Raw genomic sequence first — 2,981 nt, forward strand, 5'->3', positions numbered from 1 at the left:
TCACTATAAGCTTTCAAGCTTTTAAAATATTCCTAGCTTAAGGAGCTCTGGTAGTGTAGTGGTTATGAATCGGTAGTGGTTATGAATCGGGCTGCGAACCAAAGTTCAAAACTACAAGCTGTTCCATGGGAGAAAGAGGAGGCTTTCTGCTCTCGTAAAGATTTATAGCCTCAGAAACCCTGTACAGGGTCGCTATGAGTCAGAACCGACTCCACGGCACATAACAACAACATGTGGCTCTGAGTTTTGGAGCTCTGCCCTGGATCTGTTTTGCCTGGTATTCTGTGTTATGGCTGATGACGAACTTCACTGCACCTCCACCTAGCCGCCATCAAGCCCCACCTCCTCATGAACTTTTAATATTCCAGTAGTCACAAGGACTGAAGTTTGAACCCACCAGCCACTCATAGGAAACAGGTAAGGCTTTTGGCTCCCACAAAGATTTTAGAAAGCATTAGAAAACCTATACAGGGTTGCTATGAATTGGAAATGACTTGAAGGCACTTCACAACAACTGACCAAAGTAAGATGTAAGTAAAGGACATTGTCTTTGTAGACTATGTTAACACTGGCCAAGTTTTTAAAGAAGTTGATCACCATGTTCTTCTTCATAGTATGTCTTAGTCTGGAAGCTGCACTAACACCTGTTCAATATGAGTACCCTGCATGTGAAATACTAGTTGCATAGTTTCCAGCACCATAGCAACATGCAAACCACCACAGGACCACAAACTATAGAGGAAAGAATGATACTAGTACTCATTGATCACACGCATTTTATGAGAATCAAATGAAATTTCTTATTTAAGTGGTCTGGCTTATTGCCTGAACCATCACTCTTTAACCCCAAAACATTGTTTTCTCTACCGCTTGCTAGAATATTCAGGTTATATGGTAAGATTAGACTTTTTTTCCCTTTCTTACTATACCTGTAGTTATTATACCTTCCACTTTACTCAATTTCCCTTTTCTAATTTGTTCAATTTTCCTTTATTAATTGATGATATTGGATGCAAAGTCCTAATACATATGAAATAAAAAATAACATCAAACATTCATGCAGCATCTCCTATAGTCCAAATACTATTCTAGATGTACTGTCTTTATATATGTTAAATCATTTTAATCTTCTTAATAGTCAATATCATTATTAGCTTCATCATTCATATAAGGAAACTGAGGCCCAGAGTAATGACATGATTTGCCCAAATCCCACAGATGCAAATGCATACAGTGGAATTTAGTCTTCAATGCATCTGCTTGTGTATATTTACATTATTAAAAAAGAAAAGCACTTTCTAAAATTAGGTTTCATTACTGTGAAAATGTGAAGGTGTGTTCCATGGTTTTAGGTATTTTAGGCTTTGTGTATATTCAAACAATGCTGAAGCCATGAAAAACATCAAGTAGTCAAGATCTTTTCACTGCTAAATCTTCCCTCCAATATACTAACTACACTGACTGCTGAGTTTCTCTGTTTGGTGGTATATGTTAACCACATGTCAAGAATTAGCCTGTAATTCCACAATTTTGGAAGGGTCACAGTCATGTAGACATGCTAATTAGCAACTATTCAGCTTTGAATCCTGCTAACCTAAGTACAAATTATAAACCAATATTTTGTAGTTTTTTAAAAATTATATATATATACATATAAATGGAGGCCAAACTTTCTAAAGCATATTAACTTTTGTGAGAAGCTTGATCTCAGATTATTTGTGACATACTTACTATGAGTTTGGAAATTATAACCAAACTGCTTCTGGAAAGAACTATAATTAAAAGGCTTGGAAAACCATTTAGCTTTTAGTAATTGTAACCAGTAATACGTTTCTAGTAGCACATTTTTCTCTAGAAGCTGTTTACAAAAGAATTGTACTGAAACCCACTTCATTATGATTTGTTTTTCTCTTTGAAACTATTGAAAGAGAATCTGTTCCCTACTGGTAAGAGATAATCTAACACAGGCTTTTACATATATAAAAGATTGACTATTAGCACATTTTTGCCTTCAAATATTTTAAAAATACAAAAATAAGAGAGAAAGAGAAATTTCAAGAGTCCTTCCGAGACATTATTACTGAAAATTAAATATGGGCAGTTATTTCTTAAATTATGTCCCCCATTTGACAGCATTCTTAGATTTTAGATATGCAGGTTATCTTGGAAGACAGGGCAGAGAGGTTGATATTTTGCTCAGGTTGTCTTATTTAAACAGAGAAGCTAAAAGGAGTGATATGCCAGGGACTTTATTAGTCATCATATATGTTAACACCTGCAGGGTATTTGAAAAACTGAACAATGATCTAAAAGTGTTAACACTAACTGCAAACAAATTGTTATTTAAAAAAAAAAAAAAAACTTGAAAATTTCAGCTTCTGATCATCTTTACTTTTAGAAGCTTTGCTCACAGTCATGGTAGTAACAAGTAGTAACATTCTAGGTAGTAACAAGTAGACATTTCCCTAGTTATCCTCCCAAGCTACTAACACTTTTCACTGTCCTTAACATTTGACCTAACTAGGAATAATCTTATTTGTAGTGGTAATTATAGTAACGGAAAAAAAAAAAATTGTCAATGAGTCAATTGTGACTCATGGCAATCCTATATAGATCAAAGTAGAATTGTGTTCCATTGAGATTGTAATGGCTGTTTTTTCAAAAAGATTGTAAGTCATGGTTATCTTCTGAAGTGTTTATGAGTGAACTAGAACCTTCAACTTTTTGAATAGCAGCTGAGACCATTAATTATTTGTACTACCCAGGGACTCTGGTCATAATGATAGCTATAAATACTGAATGTCTAACATGCTTCGGGTCCTGTGCTAAGTAAGGCTTTCACAACTGTATGCTAGTTAATACTCTGAACAATCCTATGAAAGAAATCCTGCTAATATCTCCATTTTGCAATTGAGAAAACAGACCTAGAAAGATAAGGAAGTTGTACAAAGTGACATAGAAAATGGCTAGCCAAAATGTCT

The sequence above is a fragment of the Chrysochloris asiatica genome, unplaced genomic scaffold, assembly GCF_000296735.1.
Source record: "Chrysochloris asiatica unplaced genomic scaffold, ChrAsi1.0 scaffold00011, whole genome shotgun sequence".
Lineage (NCBI taxonomy): Eukaryota > Metazoa > Chordata > Mammalia > Afrosoricida > Chrysochloridae > Chrysochloris > Chrysochloris asiatica.